General features: G+C 43.6%; 1 long non-coding RNA gene across 2 annotated transcripts; it reads left to right on the top strand.

Annotated features, from left to right (window-relative positions):
- Positions 1–953: 953 nt before the first annotated feature.
- LOC150039695 (uncharacterized) lies at positions 954–3428 on the top strand. 2 transcript variants are annotated; one of them, XR_016534257.1, is made up of 3 exons: positions 954–1034; positions 1623–1664; positions 3099–3428. It is a non-coding gene; the product is annotated as an uncharacterized LOC150039695 (long non-coding RNA). The 2 variants fall into 2 exon arrangements; XR_016534258.1 differs by lacking the exon at positions 3099–3428 and adding an exon at positions 2601–2681.
- The last annotated feature ends 4729 nt before the right edge of the window (positions 3429–8157 follow it).

Below are 8157 nucleotides of genomic sequence, written 5' to 3'. Positions count from 1 at the left end.
TACATCCACATGTATATTGTTAGGTTGGAGGGGAGATTCAGACTCCAGTATATCTTTGGGGAGGTCTTTGGTGAGCAAGGAGCTTTGGTCATTGGGCCCTGAGAGGTGACCCTACCAACCTCACAATGGAACAGAATATGGAACACTAGTAACCAAGCCACTATAACTGACAACCAGGTCAAGCCAGCTCACTTGGACTGTGGCTCAGGATCCAGAAAGATGTTGTTGTGCTGTTGCCAAAGTTCAGGAGACTGGGGTCTCAGACATGAAAGATGTGGATGCGTCACTTGAAGATATAGATGCTTCATCTGTGCCAACCCAAAATTCCAGTATATCAGGCCTTTGTCTAGGAAGAAAGCAAGGAAAATCTATGGCAACTCAGAAGAGGTATATTCCTGAGAGGAAACCTATTTGACCCCATCACCTTCCTCACACACTACAACCTTCTTGTTGGTTTCAAGTGTCTATACTGAGATGAGAGTTTGTGGAGTTTTCAGTCTAATCTATCACAATTCCTCAGTGTGAAGTGTATTCCCATTTCTGTTTGAATGATCCATTTTTTTGCCACCATAGTATGACGGTGAGTCAGCTCAGACTTTGAATGAGCCTTGTAGCCTATGGATCCTGTGGAAGGCCTGTTGGAGATGCTGCTGAGAAAGCTGATCCCTGCCTACCAGAAAGGTGATCTCTTTTATGTGGGAAATTTCCTGAACAATTTCAGACAATGGGGGACAAAGAGCAGTTGCTAGATATTCTCTTGAAAAAGTGAGTGTTCCCCCTCCAAACCCAGGCTAGCTCAGCCCCTTCTGGTCGAGTCTTGGAATACTTGGCACCTCTCTGAGCCTGTTTGGTTCACTGGGGTGTTCACAGGTGAGCTTAGTATGACATAAGTGCACAAGCTGACTACTTTATTAGGACTGGGCCACCACACCATTTCATTTCCCTCATAAGCTACTGGAGTCTCAGCAGTGTGCGTACTGAGAAGTTGGATTATAGGCATGAGTGAGTGGCACCCAATTGCAGCCCTCACCTAGGTAAGGTCCTAGGAAATCCCATTTCCCAGTAGGAAATAAGATTTCAGTAGCAATGGCGGAGGCCTGTGAAGTACTGGAAACAGAGGAAGGCTGGTGGCTGAATCACTTCTGAGCCGTCAGGGAAGGATTATGTTAGCTTTCCCAGTTTAGAGCCTCAAAGCATTTACATTTTGGTGTGTGGTCCAGTGCTTCCACTTGAGCTTGAACCCAGGGCTGAGTGCTGTCCCTTTGGTTTTCAAAGATTAGCAATGTACCATTTGAGTCATAGGTCCAGTTCTGGCTTTTTGCCACCTAATTGAAGACAAGTGGCTTTAGACTTTTCCTCACTAGACTGGCTTCCAACTGTGATCCTCGGATCTCAGCCTACGGAGTGGATAAGATTAGAGGCATGAGCCATTGGGTCATTTTTTGAGAGATTCATAGAGGCCTCTTAGCAGAATTTTCATGGAACTATATAGACATATCTCACTTCACTAGTTTTATATTCCTGCCTGGGATTTAGCTAGCCCTGTACTTATGTTGTAAAGCTCCACATTTGAAAACCACAGTGTTGACTTCCTCTCTCCTTCCCTCCTTTCATTGTTACAGATCCATCCACCATAATTGGGAGGAAGATGAGCAAGTAAAGAAGTAAGTGGACTTACACAGAAATAGAAGATTTGTCATGTAAAATTGGATACTTTTTTTATTGGTTATGAGATTTTAAACTCTGGGCCTTGGTAGTGTCACTGAGCTCTTCAGCTCAAGGCTAGCACTCTATCCCTTGAATCACAGCACTAATTGCGGTTTTTCTGGTGGTTAATTGGGGAGAGGTTTCCCACAGTCTTTTATGTCTGAGCTGGCTGTGAACTTCCTTCCTCAGATCTCAGCCTCTTGAGTAGTTAGACTTCCAGGCATGAGCCACCATGCCCGCCTAAAATACTGGGTATTTTTGAGACATCTAATCTAAGCACAAGTTTTTTGTTTGCACATCACTTGTGATTTCCACCAGGTCTTGAGTTTGGGACTTCACTGGATGTTAGATAACACAGTTTTAGGGCATCTGAGTTTTGTCCTAGTGGTAGAGTGCTAGGCTAGCATGCACCAAGACCTGGGTTGATTGCTCAGTACCACAAACAAGAAAGAAAAAAAAAGCTGGAAATAGTGCTATGGCTCAAGTGACAGAGTGCTAGCTTTGAGGAAAAAGCCCAAGGACAGTGGTCAGGTCCTATGTTCAAGCCCCATGACCACAAAAAAAATACATAACAGAGTTGTGACTGTGATTGGGAGGGTGGACACTCATGGATTACAGCTAGGGCTGTGTGCAGAAAGTCAGATCCTGTGGGGAAACAACCTTCTCACTGCCTATGACATTGAGCATTTTAGAGGATTGTCTCTCAGAAGCTTCTGGAAGTGGGGTATAAATATCATCCTGTTCTTGGATGCCTCTTCTCTCCTCCCAGCATACAAGTGCACATCTCTGCAGGACAGCCACAGCATCAGAGTCCTAAAAGAAAGGGGCTTTGGTAGAAGGCTCAGGATGGAGAGAGAAGGCTCTCACTTTCCTTGTCCCCAATGTGCCTGCAGCATCGTTTGTTCCATCTTCACAATGTGGATGGACTACTACCGCAGTGATTTCTATGAGTTCAAGAACTGCCACACCCTGCCACAATTCAAGCTCTATATGAGGTTCCACATGCCAGCCTCGGAGCTGCTCTTCCAATTACACATCCTTTGTGATCAGCTGGAGGAATGCGCGAACTTTGAGACCAAGAAAAAGAAGAAGTCCTGGTGTGGCTGACTCAGAGTCTGTGAGCTGGAAGCTCACCTTGTCTTGGTACTGGTTGACACTAACTTTAGCCCAGTTTGGTAAAATACCCTTTATGGTGGAGTCAGCCAGGTAATGTCTTTTCTCTGTTTGAAATGACTCAGGCATAAGCACTCATCAGAAAGACTCTACATTTCCTCAGTGTTCAATCCAAACTCCAATTCTACAGCTTCCTCCATTAGAGCCTCATGGAAGTTGAGTGACACTTCAACTTGCAGAGTCTACTCTAAGAATGCTGTACCTATTTCCATTCTTAGGTTTGGGTCGCCCTAGAAGAGCTTCTCCTGAACTCCAGCTGAAAAGCCCACAGGTGGAACTGGTGACTGATGGAGATGGAGAATCATCACTGCACTCCAGAAATCATGGGCCTTCTGTAGAAAACACCAAACAGGTTTGCAGTCCTGTGGTTATAGCTTGTGCTCTGAACCCCACATGTGACACAGTTGAACTTACAGATAATCTGGATGAAGAAAAAGATTAGCCACATTTCCTTCCCTTTGCTTTCACAGTCCACCCAGAGTCAGTCCACGTGAGTCAGAGTGACACTTCACTTACTGTGCAGGCTAAAAGGCCACACGCTGGGCTCATGGAAAATGTTCCCAGCTTCTGTACGGGGGTAGCAGCAAGTGCAGTCTCAATACTGTATTCACTGGAGGAAAATGTATCAATCCTCACAGAATATCCTGTCCTACCCGTCTCAGCACAGGAGAAGCAATCTCTATTAGACAAACTAGAATCCGTCCCCCTCTTAACTCAGGAAGGACATTCTGTTTCTCATGAGGAGGAGGACCCTTCTGAGGACTGTGACGAATAATTACTCCCTGAGGACTCTGAGGTAGAATTACTACCTGAAGACAACTTGGAGGCCAGTCAGGATTTAGACCTTCCCTACCCCCTTCCTGAAAAGAAATCTCTTACTCTCATGATGTCAGTGTTCATTGTATTTACTTTTCTATTAAACTCTAATTGTTAATATTATGGTGTACAGTTCTTCAGTCGTTATTATAATGTGTTTTACTTTCAACCTACAATGTGAGGCCCCAGACGCATAGGTCCTGGGTGGGGTAAAAACCAGATTGGCCAGGACCTGTACAAGATAAACTTACTGGATATGCAGGGAACAATGAAATGCATGGAATCACCAGAAATCCAGGCCAGGCCTCCATGGAGAGACAGGTCAGCTACCAAAGCTTAAGGATAGAGCATGCCTAAAAAGGCATTCTGCCAATTGGGAGAAGTGCCAGTGTAACTGAAGTAATATGTGGGAATCTGTTCTGTGAGTTCAAGTCTGTTTCTATATCCATTGTGCTTTGTACAAATATTTAAGAACACTAAAACTCCACAATAGCATTAAAAATCTACTTTGGCCTTGAGTGTGGCCTAGACGTAGCATACAAGAAGCCATTAATTCAATTCCTAGACACCACATAAACAGAAAAAGCCAGATGAGACATTGTGGCTCAAGTGTCACAGTGATACCCATCAACAAAAAGTGGCCAAGGACAATTCCTGGTCCCTCAGTTCAAGCCCCAGGACTAGCCAAATTAGAAATCATACTATTTCCGCACATTTTGAAATAGATCTGGTTTATCTAACCCTACTTTGTTTTTGTCAGTCCAGGGCTTGTGCCACCAAGCCAAACTCATGGTGCCCAACCTTACTATTTTTAATCATTTAATTTTTTACATGATCACATTTCATGCTGTCTGTATTAATACCATAAACAGTATGCTTACTGTAATAATGGTAAAGGTAAAACTTAAGAAATTAATAACTAAAATTCTTTTTATTACTTTAATAGCATCAGGAAAATTTTATGAGAAAAGATACCTAGAATGTTTATTTTAGAGTTCAAGTAATCTGTTTTGATAAATGATATCAGTTATATCATTTATTTCCACACTTTTCAAACTACTGTTTTCAATAAGGAAAATATAAATATATTTGTTGGAAATGAACTTTATGACTTGGGTGGAAGGGAAAGACAGAAAAATGGAGGGAGGGGGTAACAGTGTTTCCAAGAAATATACTCATTACTTATGTAATAGCAATCTGCGGAAGCAGCGGAACCCAGACGCAGAACCAGAATAGCAAGCAGCGGAACCCAGACGTGGAACACAGGCAGCGGTGGGGACCCGAGGGGAGTGAAAGACTCCCCACCACAGTGGAACACCCACAGACAGAACGCAGAGGCATGAGTAATACAGTGCATCCCCAAGCCCATCGGGAAAGCAGAGTGGTGCCAAGCAATAGAACTTAACTCAGACCCCTACACCCCTCCCGAGAAAGACGGGCGGGAGCAGGGGGGCAAGGAATTTAGAATCCTATCCCTTCCCTCAACAGCCCCCTCACTCAGGCCATTGACTGGAGATTGACAGGCAGGCTACCTAATACCCAGCACCCCACCAAGGGAGGCGGGGCTGTCCCAACTCCCACCTACCCACCGGGCTCAACCCCCAGCCCTCTGACTGGAGACTGACAAGCAGGTGGACCCTAAGACTCAGCACCCCACCAGGGGAGGCAGAGCTGTCCCAGCTCCCACCTGCCCACCAGGCTCCTCTCCCAGGCCACTGGATCTGGAGAGTGGAGTGCGCTGGGACCTTGCCTTACAAGAGCGGGTAGGGTGTGCGGGAAAATAGGAGCCAGCATTTGCCCCCCCTTATTCTTGAGCATCGTCCAGCTGGGAATCCTGAGCAAGAAAGCACACAGGGGTCCCCCACAGTCACAGACTCTGACAAAGCAGTGGAAACACAGCAGGGATCTGAAGGGCCGACCACCAGCCAAGCTCCCCTTCTGAGAATCAAAAAAGCACGGCTTCGCCCTTGGAGCTCACATCCTCATCTGGGCACCGCCCCTGGGAACAGAGGAGTCTCCTGCTGGTCCTGCTGAGAGCCCCTTGAAACTCTGAATCCCCAGACCCTTGGCTTGGGGCCACCCTGGGAAGCAGCACAGGAAAACGTCTCCCAATCACGCTCAGATGGAAGCTCCCAGATCCATCCCATAGTCCACTGTGAGGCCACTGGTTGGGCTAACAGCTAGTCGTGCAGCAGCACATAAGTTTTATTCTAATACTTTCCAAACTTTTTACTCAAATATGCTACCTAGTTACCAACTTAGGTCAGTTATCCTTACGCTATACCTTTTCTTCATTACTACAATATCCTTACACTCCTACGTTAATCCTCTTGTACCTCCCCTGACCTCTCTCATTATATTTTTCTATCTCTGGACCTCTGTTCGTCTTTCAACCCTTATACTGCATGGACCTACACTTGATGGCTGTTGAGCAATACTGTATATCAAGGTGTTTAATTATTCTCTAGGCTCAGAGGGTCTTAAAGACAATAGAGATTGGATTGAGAGGCTTATTGTTTTGGGTATGATTCGCTTATCAGTGGTTGTATTAGACTGGTCTGTAAGTGCACAAAAAGAAAGAGGGATAACACCAATCAAAACTTTTGAACATCTAGTGTCTGCCAGCTACAGAGGTCTAGGTTGGTTATATCTGAAAAACTATAATCCTATTTTGTAGTAATCTTGCTCCCACTTTCAAATGGGCAGAACAAGAAACTCAAGAAAAATGTCAAATCAAGAAACAACATCCCCCACCCAATGAAAACAGACAATGGAGCAGTCACTGGCAAACCTAGAGGAGAATCTTCCAAGTGCTACACAAATGAAATCGATAAACATCATTAATGAAAAATGTGAAAATATAAGGAAAGTGATAATGGAGGAAGCCATAGCTAAACAAGAGGAAACCATTAACAATGTGATAAGTGAAAACGAAGAAGCCATAAAGGAAGCTATAATAAAGGTTTTTCAAAGAAAGATGGATGAATTCATAGAATCCACAAATAAAAACTGACAGAACTCCAGCAACTGTCCAAAGAAACTAAAGCTACTGAGCTAAGAAGTCAAATGGAAATCAAGGAGCTAAAGAAATCCAAACATGATCTAAAAGAAGAGATGCAAGGCATCAAAAATGAGCAATTAGAAGCAAGGGAGATGAAAAATAAAGTAGACAGCTTTGATAGCAGGTTAGACAATGCAGAGGAGAGAATTTCTGGGACTGAACATAATTTAGTTGTTATAGAGAAAGAACAGAAAATGAGTCAATCCAAATCTAGGAAACATGAGAGAGCACTTCAGGAGGTCCAAGATACAATTAGGAAGCCTAATATAAGGCTAATGGTATTGAGGAGGGCCTGGAGAAAGAGGTCAATGGTATTGGAAATATACTTCAGGGAATCATCTCAGAGAATTTCCCAAATATCCAGAAGGGCAGGCCCATCCAGATACAAGAAGCTTTTAGAACCCCAAACAGGCCTGACCAGAAAAGAACATCCCACCACCACATCGTAATCAGAACTGGATCAATAGAAACCAAAGGAAAGATCCTAAAGGCAGCCAGGGAAAAGGGCTCAGTAACATGTAAAGGCAAACCAATCAGAATAACCCCAGCTTTCTCAGCAGAGACCATGCAAGCACGAAGTAACTGGAAGCATATATGTCATGCCCTTAAGTCAAATAACTACCAACCAAGAATACTGTATCCAGCTAAGCTCTCATTCATAACTGAGGGAACAATAAAAACATTCCATTCCAGGGAAAAGCTGCAACAATATGTCGAAACAAAACCACCATTACAGAGAATTCTCAAAGATATTCTATACATAGAAAACCAAAATAAATGCAATATAGGGAAAGAAATGACACCTAAACAGCATACCATCTAAGGACCACAAGAACTGTTAAGACACAGGCCCTAATAAGACCTTTTAAAAATGGTAGGAACTAATAAATATCTCTCAATCCTAACTCTCAATATCAATGGACTTAACTCTCCAATTAAACGGCATAGGCTCTCTAGTTGAATTAAAAAGCAAGAGCCATCATTCTGCTGTCTTCAAGAGACACATCTTACACAAAAAAACAATCTTTTGAAAGTGAAAGGTTAGAATAAACTCTATAAAGCGAACGACCCCCATAAACAGGCTGGAGTTGCCATCCTTATATCAGATAAAATAGACTTCAAACTAAAATTAGTAAGAAAAGACAAAGAAGGTTACTACATACTACTAGAGGGATCTTTCCTCCAGGAAGATATAACGATCCTAAATATTTACACACCCAATCCCGGAGCTCCGAACTCCATCAAGCGAACTTTACTTACACTGAAACCATACACAGATCGAAACACAGTGATGTCGGTGACTTTACCACACCACTCTCACCTATGGACAGATCAACAAGGCAAAAACTCAACAGAGAAACCTTACAACTGAACAACTATATAGAACAACTAGATCTAAC

The sequence above is a fragment of the Megascapheus bottae genome, unplaced genomic scaffold, assembly GCF_031878675.1.
Source record: "Megascapheus bottae isolate mThoBot1 unplaced genomic scaffold, mThoBot2.hap1 HAP1_SCAFFOLD_62, whole genome shotgun sequence".
In the NCBI taxonomy this organism is placed as follows: Eukaryota; Metazoa; Chordata; class Mammalia; order Rodentia; family Geomyidae; genus Megascapheus; species Megascapheus bottae.
This window is presented reverse-complemented; position numbering and strand designations above follow the sequence as displayed.